The sequence below is a fragment of the Pinus tabuliformis genome, chromosome J, assembly GCF_031772625.1.
Source record: "Pinus tabuliformis cultivar Carrire ecotype Pingquan chromosome J, CPIR1, whole genome shotgun sequence".
Lineage (NCBI taxonomy): Eukaryota > Viridiplantae > Streptophyta > Pinopsida > Pinales > Pinaceae > Pinus > Pinus tabuliformis.
The window spans coordinates 928,894,229-928,915,904 of NC_142295.1; positions in this window are offsets into that span (position 1 = coordinate 928,894,229).

Sequence of the window (21,676 nt, forward strand, 5' to 3'; positions counted from 1 at the left end):
AAGAAAGTCTCTTTTGGAAATGATACTCCTGCAACTATAAAAGGAAAAGGGATTGCTCCTTTAAAAGAAAAGGTCAAGGCTGGAAATGTTTTGTATGTTGATGGATTGAAGCATAATCTTCTAAGTGTCAGCCAGATGTGTGATCAAAGAACCGAGGTTATTTTCAGATCGAATGGATGTCTTGTTCGTGATCTTGATACAGGTAAAACAGTACTCAAAGGCAAAAGAACTCCAAATAATCTATACATATTTGAAGAAGGACAACAACAATGCTATCTGAGCAAGGATGAAGAACACTGGTTATGGCATCGAAGGTTGGGACATCTAAGCTTCTCACAAATAAGGAAAGCATGCAAATATCAGGCAGTTCGCGATCTTCCAGATATCAAAATTCCTGACAACACCATATGCAGATCATGTCAGTTTGGAAAACAAACCAGGACTAACTTTCCAGAGAAGGAAGGATCAGCTAGCATGCCTCTTGAGCTAGTACATACAGATACATGTGGTCCATTCAGGAAAAGAACACCTAGAGGAGAGGAATACTTGATATTATTTGTTGACGATTTCTCCAGGTTTGTCTGGTTAGGACTTATGAAGCACAAAGATGAAGCTTTCGAAAAATTCAAATCCTTCAAAGCCTTGGTTGAAAATGAATCAGGTCACAAAATTAAGTGCCTCAGATCCGACAGAGGTGGGGAATTTACTTCAAATGAATTTTTCGATTTCTGTGATGAACATGGCATAAGGAGAGAATTTTCTACAGCTAGAACTCCTCAGCAAAATGGAGTTGTTGAAAGAATGAACAGAACAATCCAACAAATGGCTCGTGCTATGCTTGATGAATCAGGAACTCCCGCAACTTTCTGGGGTGAAGCTGCACATGCTGCGGTTATTATTCTCAACAAGACAAATGTCCGGGTGAACAGCACTCAAACTCCTCATGAGCTCTGGAGCGGTAAAATTCCTTCGGTAAAGCACTTCAAAATCTTTGGGAGCAAATGCTATATCAAGAATACTGATGAGCAGCTTGGCAAACTTGAACCTAGAGCAGATGAAGGTATTCTTCTTGGTTACTCTCCACATAGCAAAGCATACAAGTGCTACAATAAAAGACTTGGCAGAATTGTTGACAGCATTGATGTGGTGGTTGATGAGAAGGGATACGTTCCTAGGCAAGTACATCGGGAAGATATCGAAGAAGATGAAGGCTATCCTCAAAGACAGAATGATGAAGAAGAAGAACCTCAAGAAGAACCAGAGGAGCAGACAAGAATAGAAGAGAAAACTCCATCCAGATATGTTCAGAAGAATCATCCAGAATCTCAGATTATGGGGCAGAAAGAAGCAGGCGTACAAACAAGAAGAACAGTTGCAGAAGCCTCAAGCTATTTGGCATTACTATCCTCTACTGAACCACAAAATGTGAAAGAAGCATGCAAAGATGAATGTTGGGTAAAAGCGATGGATGAAGAACTTGAGCAAATCGAAAAGAACAACACTTGGGAGCTGGTTCCTAGACCAAAGGATAAGAATGTTATCGGAACAAAATGGGTCTTCAAAAATAAATTGAATGAAAATGGAGAAGTAATTAGAAACAAAGCCAGACTTGTTTGTAAAGGGTATGCGCAGCAAGAAGGAATAGACTTTGAAGAAACTTTTGCTCCTGTTGCAAGACTTGAGGCCATCCGAATGTTCCTTGCTCTCTCAAGCTTTCAAAACTTCAAAGTATTTCAAATGGACGTGAAATCAGCCTTTCTAAATGGAGACTTGGAAGAAGAAGTGTACGTTGAACAGCCAGATGGGTTCATTCTTGGAAATGATCCAAATCTTGTATGCCGATTGAAAAAGGCTCTCTATGGTCTCAAACAAGCTCCAAGGGCTTGGTACTACCGGTTGGACAAATATCTTCATCAACAAGGTTTTTCAAAAGGTTCAGCAGATAGCAATCTGTATATAAAAGTTGAAAATGACAAATTGCTAATACTTGTTGTGTATGTAGATGACATTATTTTTGGCAGCAATGAAGAAGCTATGAGTCAAAGTTTTGCCTCGGTCATGCAGAAAGAATTTGAAATGTCCTTGCTAGGAGAACTGACATATTTCCTTGGTTTGCAAATCCAACAAAAGAAAGGAGGAATCTTTTTATCTCAAACCAAGTATCTCAAACAGATTTTGAAGAAATATGGCATGGAAGATGCAAAACCAGTATGTACACCCATGGTCACAGGATGTAGTCTCAGTGCAAATGATGAATCTGCAGCAGTACATCAACCAACCTACAGATCTATGATTGGAAGTTTACTATATTTGACAGGTACCCGACCGGACATCATGCATGCAATTGGAATAGTTGGAAGATTTCAGGCAAATCCGAAGGAGACTCATCTTCAGGCAGTAAAGAGAATCTTCAAATATCTTCAAGGGACTCAAAATTATGGCTTATGGTATCCTAGAGATACAGATCTTACTCTTCATGCTTATATGGGCCGGAAGCGTGGATGACAGGAAAAGCACAAGTGGTGGTGCGTTCTTTATGGGTTCCAGACTGGTATCTTGGTTCAGCAAGAAACAGAGTTCGATCGCCTTGTCTACAGCTGAAGCGGAATATGTTGCTGCTGCATCTTGTTGCACCCAACTTCTTTGGATGATGCAGACTTTGCAGGATTTTCAAATCACTTGTACACCACCAATCCCCATCTTATGTGATAATACAAGTGCAATCAGCATCTCAAAGAACCCTGTTATGCATTCAAAAACCAAGCACATACCAATCAAGTACCATTTTCTCCGGGAACAAGTGCTTGAACAGAAAGTCAAGTTGGAGTATGTTCCTTCCAAGGAACAAGTTGCTGATATTCTCACCAAACCATTGCCCAGGGACACATTTGAATACCTCAGGCAAAAGCTGGGGGTTGTTGATGCATCATCTTATTGTTGAACATCTTCTTATTGGTGGTACAAGGCTCAGGGGGAGCACATAATGCATTGTTGGCATTATGGAGAAGGAGATCTTGGAAATAAGCTGCAATATGTCTCTATCTCTTTCATGGTGGATCTCTGGTTATTTGTTGCAGATCTGGAGGAGCATGAGCTTAGGGGGAGCATACCCTTTGCCCTTGATGTCAAAGGGGGAGAATGAAGCTGAAGTTTGTAAGGTTGCCATCAAGTCCAAAGGGGGAGATTGTTGGCATTATGTTTTCTGGTATGACTGTATGTTACAGATGTTGTACTTGATGGCAACTCCAGTGGCAAGGCTCTCAGTTTGTTGAAATTTAAGAAGGATGCAGGAAACCAGTTCAGGAGGTGCGTACCCGCAGGTACACCATGCAGGGTCCGCGTCCAGAGACGCTGGCCAGCCGTTCAGGAGGTGCGTCCACCCAGTGCACACATTTCAAGACAGAGAAAAAGCATGTGGGGGTTTCTTGTGTGGTATCTAGCCGACGGTTTTGTGTTTCTATGGTGTCGGCTCGTGGTATTGTTCCATGTTTTGGGGAGGAGCTTGCCTATATAAAGCAAAGGAGTTCATTTGGATTGAGCAATTGTCTTGGGTTGAATATCTTATTTGGTGAGATCTAGTCCAGATCTAAGAGGGCGAATCTTCTAATGGACTGTGATCTCTATGGCGCATGATCAGATCTGTAGATCTGACTGTTTGGGTTTGTTCTGAAGCCTTCATATCATTTATATCTAAAGGGTCACAGGTTCAGTGAAGGGAAAGTGCGCCGGGACGCAGGTACTGTAAAGGGCAAGTGCGCCGAGACGCAGCACAATAGAGAGATACCTGCGTGGGGACGTAGGGCGATCAAGGTTCAGGTGCGTCTCTGAAGCAGAAAGACGCGGCGCGATAGTGTTTTCAGGTGCGTCTCTGTAGCGAAAGACGCGGCGCGATAGTATCTTTGGGTGCGTCCCTGAAGCAACAGAACGCAGAGCAGTCAAAGGAACAGTGCGTGGGCACGCAGCGGAGCAGAAGGATATCTGCGTGTGGACGCAGAGTAGCAGAAGGTTAACGGCGTCTGGTCGCAGGCCACAGAAAGAAAAACTGCGTCTCTGTTTTAAGATGTTCTGTTGATTGAATTTCTCTATTGATAAGGTGTTCTGGGTTAGTTCTGTTGTTGCTAATCTGATATCTGAAGTGATCTATATCTGTTATGTACTTGTTGACTATCTGATGCTTTATGAAAAGAAGTAGGGGGTTGTAGCTCCCTTCCAGGAGTAGACTGGAAAACGAGAGAGAGAGAGAGAGTTGTAGCTCTCTGCAGGTTGCAGCCTGCGTACTGGTAAAGGACTGCACCAGTACAAAATCATTGTAAAAGAAGTTTCTAAATTGAAAGAAGATAGAGACATATTACAGCAGGTGGTTTTCACCAACATTGGGTTTCCACCTTACATCTTGTGTTCTTTGGTGTGACTATCTGTTTTTCATGCTCATTATTTTATGGTACTGACATGCTAAAATAATTCAAAGATCAAATAAGGAAGATTTATTAAATTGCTAGATAATACTGATTCACCCCCCCCCCCCCTCTCAGTATTATTTCCAACAATTATAGTCTAGGTTAGCGTCTACGACCTCTACTTCAATATTGACGACCTTTCCCCCAACACATATAGGAAAGGTCGGGATAATCCCATGTGGCTTATGAGAATGACCATCAAATGCAATCAAGATGGTGGGTGAAGGAACAACCGAAGGTGATCCAATAGCCTTCCAGCATGACATCGACATGACGCATGTGGAAGCTCCTTCATATATCACGGTGTGAAAGATATTGATTTTTCGGTATGTAGACTTTATTTGGAAAGCCATATGATGAGGGAGTCACTTTTTGACATTTAACATGTCAAAAGTGAGCACTAAAGAGTTAGCTGGATCGACTGCTCCAATTGCGGAGAGTAAAGCACTTCTCTGAGCCGGACACGACTGGAGAACCTCTAAAGTGGACATGGCACACGGACTCTAAGCCAGATCCTCCACAATGGAGTAATTCTGGGCGGCCCTAGCATTAGGATTAATCGTCGCGCGTTTAGCAGAACCTTTCGGTATCCGTGGTATAGTCTCGACAGGGGGTCGCTCAATATGAAGGTCAGTACTTCCGGGAAGAGTCTTATCCTTGGAAGTTTCAGTTTCACCATAATCACGTGACCGAGTAGCCACATGGACGTTGAACCCATCATGAAAACATTTGACGATTTTCCCCCTTCCTGGTTTCCCCCAGCGGAGGTTCCAGGGTTTGAATTCGCGCCAGCAAGAAGTTGCTGCCCTTGGGGAAACGGGTTGGTTAACACAGCTTGAGAACTAGAAGTCCCTTGCTGTCCTAACAAGCGCTGAGCGTCTTCAATCTTAGGGCAGAGATGAGTTAGATGGTCTCCACTGCACAATTTGCATGGAAACTTGACTTTCTTTCTCGACTCATTTCTACCACCACCAGCGTTGTTGCCGGATTTATTTGCATCAGGCTTCCCATCCTGGTTCTTTTTCTTACCATCTCCAAAGTAGTTTTTTAGTTAGGAGTTGGTTGGGAACAGTTGGGCCACGGGCACTAATAGGTGATCAGCAGGTAAACCTGCGATCTCCGCCCTAAAATAAGGAGTGTTATATTTTTTTAAGTGTTTTAATACATACACGCGGGTTGGCTATACACATACCCATGTATACACGCGTTTAACTCAGGGCAATGTCGCGTATAAGGGAAAAAACACTGTTTTTTAAATTTTAGGACCAGGTCTGGAAGGAGGGGTTGCCCTAGGCCATGAGTACAACATCACAAACCATAGTGAGATTTGGAGCTATAACAAAGATATAGCTACTTGTTTGTTTTAACTATCTTGGAGAGTTAATTAATCCCTACTCCAAGATACTAGCCTAAGCTATATCGGTAATAAGAGCCCTAGAAATAAAAAGATTGCTAGATCAATTTTAATTTAAGCGTTATTTTTATGGGTTGTTTCTTAAGTCAATAGGAATGGAGATGAAACTTTATGGTGTGAAGACTCGACTCCAAAAACACTAAAAATGCACCTAGGATGATAAACAATTCTTTTTCTTCAATGAATTTCTAGCTAAAAGAAAGAGTTGAGAATTCATTTCTTTGAAAAACAAATATTTCTTTCCACGTGTAAATGAAAAGAAAATCTTTTTTGTCTTTTTCAATAAACTCAAAACGAGACTACTAATTATGCTCACAAAAAATCCCTTTTCTTTTTCAACACCCAAAAACTACAGAAAACAATTTCTTTCAAAAGAGATTCTACAATTTCTAGAAAACACTCAAAACTATAAAAATCAATCTTGAGATCTAAAAAATTCTAAAAACCTAATTGAAATAAAAGCTTTAAATCTTTTTGAGGACGTTTTACTTACTTATTCAATAAACTAAGGATTAATTCATTCAGAATAAAAAATTAATCCAAAAACACCCAGCTATGTTTTCTTTTATAAAAATGAAATTCAAAACTTTCAAACAAGTTCATTCAAAGCTTTGCAAAGAGAAAACGAAATCTATTTCTCAGCAAAGGCAGATTTCACAAATCAGTCAGACTCATCAAGAAGGCCAAAAAGACAAGGGTAATCTAAGGTTTCTTAGGCTTCCAATCTCTGAGTCACTATAAAGACCAAGTGAAGACCAATCCAGGCACGAAAAACTTCTAGAAAAGCACCTAAAACCAAAATGCCAATGGAACTCACTCACAAGAGATTCTTGACAGAACACATGCAGATCTGGGTAGACACTAAAAGCTGAAAATAAAAACTAAACTTAACTAGACGAAAACAATTTAGGTTTTTCAAACATTTTAACAGGGTCCGCAAGCTTCCAATAGAACCAAATGCAGTACCGCTCTGTGCACTAAAGGAACAGTGCGGGGATGTCCGCATTGTCTTGTAAAAGAAAGTGCAGTCCTCTTCAAAATTTTGGAAAAAACAAAATATACTCCAGATCCTAAAAACTACCCAATCCCACACACATCAAGCAAAAACCAGAAACAAGAAAAAGTTTCTCAAGTCAAAGAAAAAGGAAAAGCAAAAACCAAATTCCAGTCCCCAGTGGAGTCACCAATTTGTCGACCGGATAAATCATTCTTGCGAACAAGACCAATCTCCCTAGTATCAACAGATATATAGCAACAAGCAGGACAAGCAAATCTACATTTCTCTAAATATATTGCGATTTATTAATAAAAACTAAGAGGTGTTTTAGACCCTACCTTAAGTCCAACGCTAGTTTGTGGCAGCCATGCTTCGACCGTCTGAACGAGTTTCCTTTTGAGAACCTGCAATCACAAACAAGCACACATCAAATAACACCTGCATAGCTAATATAATAAATCATATTCATCATGGTGATCAAGGAATCCATGAAATAAACCATAAAACACAACTTATTGAGAAAAATAAACTTGATTGTATTAACTTTGAAAATAGAAGAACTTTACAACCTTTGGTGCCTTGATGTTGTACAAGCTCCTCCCAGGGTCCAAACAGGAATCTCCTCTACTTTGACAAGCCTCACACTCTTCCCAATGAGATCAAACAAGGTATGTAATCTCTCCTCTCAAGCTCAATTAGGAAGACTAAATTCCAACAACATTTCACCTCAAAAATATTCAGCTTTTTTCCTCCTCAGTAACCAGCCCAATGCTTCATTTTATAGTGCAAAGGAAGGAAGTTACAGGTCCACCTATGAAGGGATAGAGTCCTCCTTCAAAGGAATAAGCTCCTCACATCAAGGGGTTAGCTCCTTAAGGTATGGGATGCATGAACCTTAAAGGAACGAACTTTCCACCTCAAGATTCCTTCTAGAAGCTTCCAGAAATGATTCAAAGTGAGTTTTTAAGAATGTACTTGCGACTTTTTGACTTTTACAGGGGTGTGCACCCATTACACAGAGACAGAGTGGTTAGGTACGCAGGGGACATAACCAGTAACTGCGGGACCATAGGTAATGCTAAGAGAAAGTGTGGAACTAGAGTTTTAGAGACTTTTAAGGGCTTTCTCTTATTTTTCAAGGCTTGACATGAAGAATTGAGGTTTAAGACTTGCAAAGGAGGAAAGTATGAGTGGTGATAGACTCATATTGATTGCAGAATGTCATGGTGACAATATTTTGTGCAACAGCTTGCTTTTGAGTTGCTTGCTTGCATGCATGTTTGCTTCTTTATTTGTGTGTTTGTTTGCTTGCTTGTTTGTTTGCTTACTCGCTTTGCTTTTGCATTTGCTTCTGCTTCTTGCTTTTCTTTTGGTTTGTTTGCTTGTTATTGTCTGTAGGTTAGTTTCGCATGGACCATGTGCGACTCTTGAAACAAGTTGGGTAAAGTACAAGAGGACTTGTACAACTATCAACATTTGGTTATCTTTTGTCCACTCTCTTATGTAATAACTTTTTGTCTTCATTCCATGATACGTCAATGGAAAATACGTATTGTTCGAAGTGAACCTTGGTGAAAACACAACGCTTGCATGCTAACCAGTATCACCTACTCTAGTCGGTTGTTTTTGGGTTAATCCTTGTCAACTCAGTCAAGTAGAGTAAGGTGAGGGGGAAAACCTTAACAAGCACGTCAAAGGTATACATAAAATATTTCTCTTAAGGAAAAACCTCTTCTTCTCTCAATAAGTTGGGATCCCTCTTCTGCCTCTGAAATGAATAAGTGTTATGCACAGTTATGAAGATGAAAAATGAAAAAAGGAAAAAGTGAAAAAAGTTTGAAAAAATGAAAAACGAATAAGGTGAAAGAAGAGAAAGGCTTCCTACGCAAAGAGGTGATGCAAGTAACTCTGTTGGGGTACTGACCAGGTTCACTGGCAATGGAGCCATGCTTTTGTTCCTGCGTGACTCCGCCAGGGTACTGTCCAGGCCTGCTGGTAGCGAAGCAACACCAGAGATGAAACTACGACTCTGACAACTATACTACTTGTGCATCATATACTCCTCAACCCCAATCAAAAAATTGTGTTGGCTTGGCTTGGAATGTGTGTCGACTGACAAAATGCTTGGAAGATGCTACATCTTACAATCAAGTAGTGTGGAAACCAAGATGAATTGAGAACTGAACAATACTTCTAGAAGTGTTAGACTTAATTTTCACGAACAAGGTTCATTCAAAGAGATGGAGTTCTATCAGTGTGTCGCTAAGTGTTGTAGCAGCTACAACCACCCTCCAAAATTTTTCCTTAACTTCATTTTGGAGCCTCCCTACCAACCTTTCACAGCAGCATATCTTGTCTTGTCAAGTACACAAGCTTCAATGATTTTCTTACAGAATGACAGCCTATCCATCAAAGCTTGTTGCATCCCCCTCATAGGTTGTTTCACCAGACTTAGTCCAGCTGTAGGCTGAGCAAATCCCTCAAGAAATTGCGAAATTCTGGAGGGCAACCAGCCTTCCCTCCAAAAATTGTGGAATTATGTCTAGCAGCCTGTTGGGCTCCATAATTGCGCAAATATACCTGTCATTATTCACTGAGAAAATTGTGCAATTCCTCCCACTAGGGTTGCTCAGCCTAGAAATTGCGCAATTCGGGGTAGCAGTCAGCTACTCTGCCCAGAAATTGCGCAATCCCTTTGGACAGCCAGCCTAACTCCCTCCCCAAAATTCATATTTTTTCCTCCTAACTGAGCAGACTATTTCATGTGTAGTTGAGTTGACCGGTTCCCTCTGGGACTGAGAAAAACTGATTTGCATGCATGGGTTGCTCCTCCTAAGGCAACATGCAAAGGCATCCCTTGTTTAAGGGATCTATTTTTAGCAGTTGGAGGTTACATGCAAGGATCATTTCAGAAACCTCCCACCAAGTGTCACTTTCCCTAGATTTGTGGCATGCATGTCACAACCTCAATTTTATTGAAACTCATCAACCGGACGCTGCAAAGCTCATTCCTCACATTGATCTTGTAGCTCTGACATCCCACATTGCATCTAGGAGTCGTCAGCACATTCAGCTCAACTATTTTGGGGTAAGCCCACTTTTCATGTCTCGCGCTGCGTTTCTGGCACTTTTTGTGTTTTGCTTTGTATGAATGTTGTTTGCTTGATTTTAGTGAGTGCTTGCTATCGTTTTGATACATACTAGCTTGTACTAGCATCGTTTTAGTTTTCATTAACATCTCATTGTTGTTGCATGCATGACATTATTTTGCAAGGACGGTTGTTGTTGCAATGATTCGCTTCACACACATGCATGCTTTCCCATTTTCCGAATCCTACACTTTTTGTTTGCATGAATGATCATTCACTCTTGTTTGCACTCATCTCATCATGCTTTCACACTTCTCATGTTTTCAGTCACCCGTTAGCTGGACTGGGCTGCCTTGGCCCGAACCGTGCCTTGCCCGGCTAGCACTACACATTTCTGGAAGTAAAGGCTCTGCCTTCCCCCTATAAATTGTGCAAGTCTAGCCAGGCACTGACCTCCAGGCTTGCATTGCACAATTCTTGGAGGTAGTGTCCTGTTGGCCCCAAAAACTGCACAATGCAGTTTGCTAGTTGCATGTCACTACTGACTGAAATTGCGCATTGCACAGTTTCAGTCCTCAGCAGGCCAGGATGGACTGTGCATTATGTAGTTCCAGCAGTCATTCAACCTCCTGACAGCCCGGACTGTGCCTTGCGTATTTTTGGCAGTCAGTCTCCCGACCTCCCGGCAGAAATTACGCGACCTTCATGATCAATCACACAGGTATGTTGCAAGTCAGTTCTCAAGTTCGTTTTGGTTTTCAACTGACATATTGCTTGCCATGAGTGTTTCCATGTCTCCAGGTATCGCAGGTGTTCATCTGCCTCTCAGCAGCACAGGTACAATGGTTTCCAGGAGAGCAGAGTCGAAGACACCGTTCAAAGCACACCTGGGAATGCAGTCGATAAAGTGCCTATGAACTTACCTACCCATGAAGACATCAATTTGTTCATAGACAAGGACATCGAGATATGAAAACAGTAGCATCACAGCAAGAAGCACCATCAATAGCAGTGCAAGAGGAATTTTGTTGACAACACAGAGGCGGAGCAAAGTTGCAAGCTCAAGCAAATCCACTTGTGATGAAAGCAACTTTGGACACTCGGGCTATGAGGTGACGGCGCAACATGATGATCGTGCAAAGGTAGAGAATGGAACAAAGAAGGAGTTGCATGTGCTGAAGCAGCAACTCAAGGAAGAACAGGAGCTACATAGATGAGAGAATGAGTTGCAATAGGAATAGGTACAGCAGGGGGCACAACATGCACTCATGGATGAAACAGTGCCTGTACAAGTTATAGATCCATCCCAGTAGTTGGCACGGAGCATACACGGTGAGAAATGTTGTTGATCGCATGCAAGGGAATTCAACAGTATGCATGTCATTGTGTGCATGCATGTGATCTAACCCATTTGGCACACTCATCAAGGCAAAGACAAGAAGCAAGTCCGACTGGAGCTGAACATGCAGTTGACAGTTGATGTGCATGACCACCAGCACAAACTAGAAGATCAGCATGGATACTATGCATCAGTGTGTTTCCAGTTCGGTCGCACCCAAGAATACCATGTGCATGTTAGCAGACGAGGTCGTTGGAGGAGCCACACCAATGCACTGGGATGCAACAGAGGCAAGAGTTCGCTTCAGTAAGATGTCACCATGGAGCGCATGCAAACCATCACGAACAACGAAGCTTGGCATCAGCTCACCACCTTCACCATCACAAGCATGTTAAAGAGTTTGTCTCATCACAACAGACCGAGTGTCAATGATGTCTTGCATGGCTTGCTCAAGCCATTTTGTCTCACATCGGCACATGTGCATTGTAATGTAACGTCTTATCAAGTGGAAGTTCAAGTGTCGATAGTTGGATGTAACTGTCATAGAGTATATGAAGAGCCAAGAGGATAGATGAACTGTCACAAAGGGGAATGTCAAGGGTCACCCCACCCTTTGATATAAATATAACCTCATAACTCATTGTAAAGGCTTTTGGTCATACAAGATTCCAATAGGACTATCTTAGAGAAACCTTGGACATTATTATAATGAGACTTGGCTTCTCCACTGTAGAGAGCTAGTACATCTCTTTGGAGGAGCAGGCGGTTGTGGCTGTAACGTTTCGCTGTCGAAACTAGTGGTTGGACATGGATGTATTGTATGACTGGAACTTACACTTCTTAATATAACAGAGCCAACATGTTTCATGCATATGTTGTATTGTATTCTATGTTATCTGGTTTACTCTAAATGATATATGTATTTGTTTTCTTATGCATGCATGTATGGACTATTCTGTATAAGTATGTATGAATCTTTCTGAAATGTGTTGTTGGTTTAACCATCACTTTGGATTGCTCACTAACTTTCTTTCCATATTGTGATGCATCTTTGCTCGTGTGTTCCATTCCAAGCCACGTACTATTATAGGTTTCCAAGGGGTGCACTCACTTCACACTCAGTGTGTTAGAACCTCTCATGCACCTTCCTTGACTTACTGCAACTGTCACACCCTTGCTACCAACAGGGACATCTTACTTTCCTCTATGTGAAATCATGGTCAAGGCATTACCGTATGACCCACTACTAGGACTCCTACACCAAACAGTCTGAGGTATAATTGGGACTTCTTACAAGAGAGATCCCCTTACATGTTGGCGAGTCCAGCACCGTCAACAGAAGGAAATCATTTTGCCTGTTCCATAACATTGCTAGACATAGTTGATTCAAACACAAAATATGTTGCAAGATATTTTGTCTAAGAAGAGTTTGGTACAACCTGCCTTGAGCTGGAACATGATCTTGGCCCTCCTTATTTTCATCCTAGACCCTAATCCTATGAACAACAACTTGAGGGTAAACCTTATTTTCATCCTGGACCTTAATCCTATGAACAACAACTTGAGAGTGAACCTTATTTTCATCCTGCTTGAGTATGAGATTGAACATGGGCCTAAGTTTGAATTTGTGTAAATTTAAGCCTTTACTTGGGGATGGGATTGCCTATGCATGTGAGAATCAAATGGAGGTATGAGACTCCACCTGAACGTGGAATCAATCTATAGCTTGTTATTGATTGATTGTAGCCAAAATTAACCTTGAGGGTACAAAAATTACAGTTAACATATAATTGATCTAAAATATTATTCATCGATAAAAACCAGACAACACCATAGAATTCTTCGCAAATCTAGCAATCTAGATTGACACAAACTACGGGCGAAAGAGAGACAGTTGCTTCCCATATAGGCATATTAGCATTTTGCAGCTTTACATGGCGTGGTACAAAGCTTCCATGATATATTATGGAGATGGAGTGATGATAATTAGGGTCTCAAAATTATGCTCAAAAATCAAAGTTTCAGAACCTTATCAAACTTAGCTTCAGATTGAAGAGCTCATCATTCTGAATCCAGCGGTGTGAACGACACTCAAATCCAAGTTCATATGCAAAAGTTATAGCAAGTCAAAGTTCAAGTTTTACTTGCCTACATGGCAGGATTAGGATGATGTGGCAAGTCTTCAGCGAATAAGGAGGTGCCAAGTGGCAGCCTGCCATTGACCCTCGTAAATCACATATCGCAGTGGTAAGTGTTTCGGTGTTACAAATCGGCCCCCGATAGGTTCAGGTTGCGATGTGATCTAATCGCAATTGCATATCGTAGATGGTGAAAGGGAGAATAGAACACGTATCGACAAGGTTTATGATGTGATGCGATCGCATATCGCAATCGCGGCAATAGGAATCAGCCCCGACATGGGTGAGTTCTGAAGGTGATAGACCCCGAACACAAGATATGTTTATATGTCGCAGTTTAAAGTTCCAGCGGGTCGGCAAGTGTAGTGTTTCCGTGTAACAAAACCTTCATCATTGAACTGTCGATCGTGATGAGTGGGAGGTTCCGGATGTGGGAATTTGATATGTTGCAGTTCACTATCCTATTGGGTCCACAATATCGCATCGCAATGTTTGTTGTATTAAGAGCCCGCGGCACTTCTGATTACGATTGCGATAAGGCCAACAAAATATAGCCTGCTGAACATCGAATTTCGCACTTCCTTAGCGGATTTTGGAGCAGAAAAAGGGGTTTTGGTCGATTTTGGAGCATTTTGTGGAATGAATAGTGGGAGAACTAGGAGAAGTCATAAATACTTCAGTTCTTCTCCAAATTTGATGCAAAAATAGTCAATTCTAGCAGTTTTTGGTATTCTGAACTCATTTAGACAGGTTTCAGATGAATCTGAGCATTGTAAACAGACTTTTGATGTAATTTTAGCATAATAGAAAGGCCCAAGCCATTGGAAGTTGGACCAATGAGATGTAGCCCAAGTGGAGTGAACTCCTTTATCATGTGCTTGTTGTGTGCTGTATATTGATGTTCATTGTTGTTATATTGTTGTTGTTCAGCATATGTTTTTATTTTTAATGTTAAATTGTTTATAACATTTACATAAGAAACTCTCATGGGAATATGTTAATTGCAAAGGTTTTTGAATCCTAAAGCACTTGAAAAATAAAATGATAAGCATCTTGGCTTTATTTCTGAATGAGAAATTAGCACAACATTACTAATCTGCTCCAATTTGGATCAAGTTGGTATTGGAGCACTAGTTTTTCTTACTAGATTTTCTTTGTGAAAGAAGGATTTAATTGTTTGCAATTTTATGTCATGCTCACAAGGTTAAATCTCAAAAGACGTGAAGGAAAGCTAGTTGAAAGCCCTAAAATTGGATCAAAGGGAAGAAGAGCAAGGTTTCCAAATTCTTCTACACCAGTTCAGTCTCAAGTTGCAGAAGTTGCAGTTGAGATTCCAACACCAATACAACCTCAAGTTGTAGTTGAGTCTTTAGAGACCATGTCTCATGAAGGAGAACCTATCATGACAGAAGATGAGAAGACCTTCAGAAAGGATTTCTTTGATATGACAGAGATGGTGAAGGTCCTCTATGAAGAGAGGAACAACAGACTACAAGGAGAAAGTTCCAAGCCTCCCAATGGAGAAGGCTCTTCAGGAGGAGGTAATGGAAAAGAAGATAAGGGAAAAGGAAATAATGGGAATGGAGACAAGCCTCCACCATCTCCACCATCTTCTTCATCTTCTTCTTTGAAAGCATCTTCAAACTCTTCCACCAATACCACTGTTACTCATACTCATCATCATTCTTCAAAAGGGGTTGGTAAATCACCTTTTCTGAAGCTTGATGTTAAATTCGAGTTGCCTATGTACAATGGAGAAGTTAATGCAGAGAAGCTGGATAACTGGATTCGTCAGTTGGAGGTGTATTGTAGAATTCAAAACCTTCAAGAGGATGATATCAAGATTCAGTTGGCTTCATTGAGAATGGAGGGTGCAGCACTTGTATGGTGGGAAGCAAGGACTCAAGATGAGATCAAGAAACATGGTAAGGTCTCTATTACTTGGTCTAATTTCATTGCTGCTATAAAAAGGTAGTTCTACCCTTTAGCTCATATGCAAAAAGCCATTATGAATTGGAAAAATTTCAGACAATTGAAAGGTCAAAATGTGCAAGAGTATACTCAAGAGTTTAGGAAAAGAGCTCTTATGCTAGGAGTAGACTTACAGTCACAAGATACCTTGTTGAAATACATAGGAGGGTTTCATAGCTATCTTCGACATACTATTCTTATGTTCAGTCCCGCGAATCTTGATGAGTTCTGCGTTCAAGATACACACCTCGAAGCAAGAGGGAAAAATATACAGGAAGAAGGTAAGAAGAAGCCATTTCAAAGTGTTGAAAAAGGGAAGAAGTTTAGAGGAAAGCAAAAGAAAAATGCTTATGTCAAGAAGGAATGGGAGAGACCCGTGTGCAAGAATTGTTCCAAGGAAGGACATGATGAAGCGCATTGCTAGAAGCTTCATCCAGAATTACGATCGAAGAAATTCAACAATAAAGGGAAACAGAAGACCAATGCTACTGCACAACAAGACTTGGGTTTAGACTCAGGGGATGAAACAAAAATCGCAGCCACAGTCACCAAAGAAAAGTCATGGAAAAAGCAAGAAAAGAGGTTAGCAAAGAGGTAGTCCTAATAAGTACCAACACAGCAAATAATACCCACTATGTTTCACATGAGGAAAATCGAATAGAGCTATTCCATATCCGAGTCATTTCCAAACATATCAAAATTGGTATGTTGTTTGACAGTGGATTGTAGGCCAACTTAACTTCTTCGGATTGGTTAAGCAAATGAATCTGGAAACTGTTCCCCATCACAAACTGTATCTATTGGGATGGATAACCAAGGATGCTAATTTACAGGTCACACGGAAATGTATTTTCAGGTTTGCAATCACCGCTAATTTCATTAATGAATTTGAATTAGATGTTGTGCCATTGGATATTTGAGGAATTATGTTGGGAAGTTCATATTTGTATGACAGGAGGGTTGTTTTCCATAGATTTGAGAACAAATACCATTTGTTCAAAAACGAAGTGGAGTACATTGCGAGAGCCCATCGAAGCAAACTTAATCTATCTTTGGCAAGTGCAGGTGAAATGAAACGACAGGTTAATTCCAACAAGAATCTCGTTCTCCTTATGATCAACCAGAAAAATGACACGGAGTAGGAATCCTTTGCAGGCTATGATGTAAAGCTATAATATGAATTGATTGATGTGGTCAATCAATATGGGGACATGTTTCAAGAACCAAAGGGATTGCCACCAAAAAGAGGAATTTAGCATGAAATTCAGCTACAACAAGACTGTCCACTCCCAAACATTGGTATGTATCGAATGTCAATTCTAGAAAGTTTAGATATTAAAAAACAAGTCCATGAATTGTTAGATAAAGGAGTAATACGGCCTTCTACTTCCCCATTTGGTTCACCAACTGTATTGGTACCCAAGAAAGATGGAACCTGGCACATGTGTGTAGATTATCAAGCTTTAAATAAGATCACAATAAATAATTGATACCCGCTTCCTAGAATAGATTATTTGCTAGATCATTTGAAAAATGCAAAGTATTTCACTAAATTAGACTTGAGAAGTGGATATCATCAAGTTACAATAGTTGAGGAGGACATATGGAAGATTGCTTTTAAAACCAAACAGGGATTGTTTGAGTGGTTGGTTACGCCTTTCGATCTTTGTAATGCTCTAGCTACATTCATGAGAGTTATGAATGATGTTTTAAGATCATTTCTTGATGAGTATAATTCTCTATTTAGATGATATTTAGATATTCAGCAAATCGCGAGAAGAGCATGTCAAGCATGTTAGGAAAGTTTTGGATATCATGAGAAAAGAACAGTTATTTCTGAATATGTCTAAATGTGAATTCGGGAAAACTTCCTTAGTATATTTGGGCCACATAGTTGGAGGAGGTGAGCTGAAGATTGATCCCTCTAAAGTTTCGCTCATTCTGAATTGGCCAATACCCAAATCAGTCACAGAAGTAAGAATTTTTTTAGGAGCAGCACAATACTGGAGGAATTTTATTGCCAATTTCTCCTCCATAGTAGCTTCGACTAAGCATTCCTAAAGCAAGTGGTTTGTAAGCCCTTCCTTCCAATGATCGTGATTCTCGATTTGTTGGGAATTTTTTTTCAATTTTATGGAACTTAATGGACACCAAATTGAAGAAAAGTACAGCCTTCCATCCACAAACATATGGTCAAACTAAAGTGGTTAATAGGACAGTCATTCATTTTCTAAGAGGATATTGCAGTAAAATTCCTAAGTTGTGGGATGAATAGTTGCATTATATTCAGCATGCTTACAACCGAGAAAAACACTCCTATACTCTAACTTTTCCTTTTGAGGCATGTCTTGGTTATTTGCCCAAATCGCCTTTGGATTTCAAATTGGAGAAAGATGTAGTTATAGATGGACATAGTGACATAGACAGAGCAAAGAAGTTCATTGAGCAAATTCAGTTGATTCACCAAAAATTCCAAGAACAACTAGAAAAGAGTCAAGGAAAGTATAAGGCAAGGCATGATAAGAATCGTGTGGATCATCAGTTTCAAATAGGTGATGAATTTTGGCTATACATTAGCAAGGAAAGGCTTCAAGGTGAAAGTAAAAAGTTGAAACCAATTCGATATGGTCCATTTAAAATTCTGGAAAATATTGTTAATAATGCTTTCATGTTTGATTTGCCTTCATATATGCAAATCTATTCCATTGTTAATGTTGAAAATTTGAGATTGTATGAACCTCCTTTGATTGAAGATCAAGGAGAGAATGTTCAAATTCCATCTATTGAAGACTTTTCTCTAGAATTCCTTGATGTGCTTCAGCGAGACACTATACTTGACATAAGGACAAGGACAACCAAAAGGGGAAGTATTGATTATCTTCGAGTGGGTCTCAAAGGTACACATCCATCAAATTCCAAATGGATTGAAGTGGGGAAGGTGAGGGAGCAATACCCTCATCTGTTCAATAACTGAAAGTAATCCTTTTGCGGTCCAATAGGCTTCCAATGGAGGGGAGTGATCAGCTGCTCATAATTATGCTCAAAACTAAAAGTGTCAGAATCTTATCAAACTTAGCTTCATATTGAATAGCTCATCATTCTGAATCCAACGGTGTGAATGACACTCAAATCCAAGTTCATATACAAAATTTAGAGCAAGTCAAAGTTCAGGTTTGACTTGCCTACATGGCAAGATTAGGATGATGTGGCAAGTCTTCAGTGAATAAGGAGGCACCAAGTGGCATCCCACCAGGGGCCCTCACAAATTGCATATCGCAGTGGTAAGTGTTTCATTGTTACAAATTGGCCCCCGACAGGTTCAGGTTGTGATGCGATCTAATCACAATTGCATATCGCAGATGGTGAAGGGGAGAACAGAACGGGTATTGGCAAGGTTTGTGATATGATGCGAACGCATATCACAATCGCGGCAATAGGAATCAGCCCCAACGTGGGTGAGTTCTGAAGGTGATAGACCTCGAACATGAGGTATGTTTATATGTCGCAGTTTAAAGTCTCAGAAGGTCCACAATCACAGTGTTTCAGTGTAACAAAACATTCATTGTTGAGTTGTCGATTGCAATGAGCGGGAGATTCCGGATGCAAGAATTTGATATGTTGCAGTTCATTATCCCGTCGGGTCTGCAATACCGCATCGAAACATTTGTTATGTTAAGAGCCCGCAACACTGCCGATTGCGATTGCGATAAGGCCGACAGAATATAGCCCACCGAACGACGAATTTCACGCTTCCTTAGCGGATTTTGGAGCGGAAAAGGGGTTTTGGTCAGTTTTGGAGCATTTTTTGGAATGAATAGTGGGAGAACTAGGAGAAGTCATAACTCCTTTAGTTCTTATCCAAATTTGATGCAAAAATAGTCAATTCTAGCAATTTTTGGTATTCTGAACTCATTGAGATAGGTTTCAGAGGCATCTGAGCATTATAAACACACTTTTGATGTAATTTGAGCATAATAGAGAGGCCCAAGCCATTGGAAGCTGGACCAAGGAGACATAGCCCAAGAGGGGTGAACTCCTTTATCATGTGCTTGTTGTGTGTTGTATATTGATGTTCATTGTTGTTATATTGTTGTTGTTAGCATATGTTTTTTTATGTTAAATTGTTTATAACATTTACATACGAAACTCTCATGGGAATCTGTTAATTGAAAAAGTTTTTAAATCCTTAAGAGCTTGAAAAAGCAAATGATAAGCATCTTGGATTTATTTCCGAATGGTAAATTAGCACCACATTACTAATTTTCTCCAATTCAGATCAGATGGGGAACTTAGATTTCATGCAAGGGCCCACATGGTCAATCATCAATCCAGGTCTTCTAATTTAAACCTTTTAAATTTTTTATTTTTTATGTTTATAAATCACTTTGATGAAGAAAGTTTTCGAGATCCCAAATATTTTCATTGTGGATTATTCACTTGTACCTTCTAATATGCATTATCACCTAGCGTTGCACCATCACCCACTGTTGGAGAGATTTTTCCAAGAGAACTACGGGTCTTGTGTAACTTTTGTCTCCTCATCAATGGAATCATTCTTAATCATTAGTGAAACCGCATGGATATAGTTAGATATCCAAGTCATCTAATTTAAACATTTTAACTTTTTGATTCGTTATGTTTACAAAGTACTTTGATGAAGAAAGTTGTCAAGATCCCAAAGCTTTTTAGTGTGGATTATTCACTTATACCTTCTAATATGCACCATCACCCAGTGTTGGAGAGATATGTCCCAAGAGAATTGCGGGTCTTGCGTAAATTTTTTCTCCTCATCAGTGGAATCATGCTTAATCATCAGTGAAACCGCATGGATATAGTTAGATAGTGTGCTTAAATGTTTATTGATAATTTAAGTTAGGACATATTTGTACTAGGCTCTAAGATTGCCTAGAAATTGAAGTTTCTCAAAGTCTGATGATGTATTTTTCTATGCAGTTAGTGACACATCAATCTTAACTTCTGAAATATACCAGAATGATTTTTGTACTATGGTTCTTATTTAGCCATCATTCATGATATTGTGATTGCAACTATGCACTATTTGACATGGATGGTCGTAAAGTTCCTCAGGAACTTGTAACTGAAGTAGGAGGGATATTTAATATCCTTTTAGAAGAGGTATCTATCAACTACTAAGGTGACTCTGTCTACTTACTGTGTCAAATTTTGTTTTTCAATATTTTCAATCAAGAATCACCATGATGCACTAACCAAAGTTGCAATTGATTTTTCCAGAGCAAGAAAGTACTAGAAGAATCTCAAGAAGATATATCCTTGCTCAACTCTTTCACAATTGTGTGGGAAAGATGCCCAAATTTAAGGTTATCATGTTTTAAATTCCAATAGTTTATATGTTACGTAGGCCTCATTATATCAGAACTATCACATGTATTCAGTACTTACTTTCCCCATAGGTTTTCCACTTACTAACTACTTGAATCCTCATTTTAGGTTGAATGGATTTTTTATAGTGGTACATGTGTAGAATGGAAGGTTGGTTTTCCATAGACATTGATAGCATATTTGACAGATGTTGGACTAATGTGAGAGGCCACTTTGTAATACCATTTTCCATGTTATCTTATTTCTTAAAATGTATTCAGGATCTAGTCTAACTACAATGTAGAAGTACAAGAAGAGATGCTTGATGGGCGGCACAGGCTTATGGTGCGAGGGTAATCCCTAGTTATAGAGGTTATTTATGGAGGTCTTGACATCCGTCTTAGTCACAGGTGTATTTCATTTTCTCAAGAAGACCTTGAATGTGGTCTGGTTGTCAATTAAGGGAAGATTGGTTATCCAGGGTTTGATAGTAATTTCTTTTGCAGGGTTACAAAAGGTATGCAATGATACTGTGGTGTAAAAGTTGTGACTGATAATGGAAAAATATGTATCATCGATGATGTCATCATTTCTCTTCCTCTTGTTGTGCTGAAAGAAAACTTGGTAAAATTCGAGCCACGTTTACAAGAGTGGAAAGCAACAACAATTGCAGATTTAGGGATTGGGAATGAGAACAAGGTTTATTTATTCTTTGATTACTGGTTGAATGTTAAATTATTGGGGATTGTTGCACCTACCACATATGGTTGTAGCTACTTTTTGAACCTTCACAAAGAAACTAGACATCCTTTTCTTGTTTACATGTTTGCAGGAAGGCTTGCAGATGACATAGAAAAGATGTTTAATGAAAAATTTGTCAACTTTGCAGTGTTGTAGCTAAAGAGGATTCTGCCTCATGTATCACAACCAG